Source organism: Arachis ipaensis, chromosome B06 (assembly GCF_000816755.2).
Source record: "Arachis ipaensis cultivar K30076 chromosome B06, Araip1.1, whole genome shotgun sequence".
Classification (NCBI taxonomy): domain Eukaryota; kingdom Viridiplantae; phylum Streptophyta; class Magnoliopsida; order Fabales; family Fabaceae; genus Arachis; species Arachis ipaensis.
In genome coordinates, this window is record NC_029790.2 from 15,860,760 (window position 1) to 15,861,116 (window position 357).

Below are 357 nucleotides of genomic sequence, written 5' to 3' on the forward strand. Positions count from 1 at the left end.
GAGACACAAGATGAGCAAGAGAATCATATGGGATACTTCCCACCACCACAAAATGATGCAAGTCATGATTCTAATGGTGGCCGGGAGTACCAAGAAACTGCAAATTCTGAGCAGTCAAGTCACATGAGAGATTGTCCAATAGCCAAAGACTCACAACCAAAACAAACTTCCAATAGCCAAAGACTCTCAAAACTTGAGTCCATGCTCAAAAGATTTACGGAGAAGACAAAGAAGTACTGGGAAGAACAAGAAACGTCCCTCAAAAACATGGAAGTTCAGCTAGCTCAGTTGGTGAGTGCAATGAAAAAGGAGGAAAAACAAGAGGAAGAGGCTACTGAGTCAAGTGAATTTTTAGTG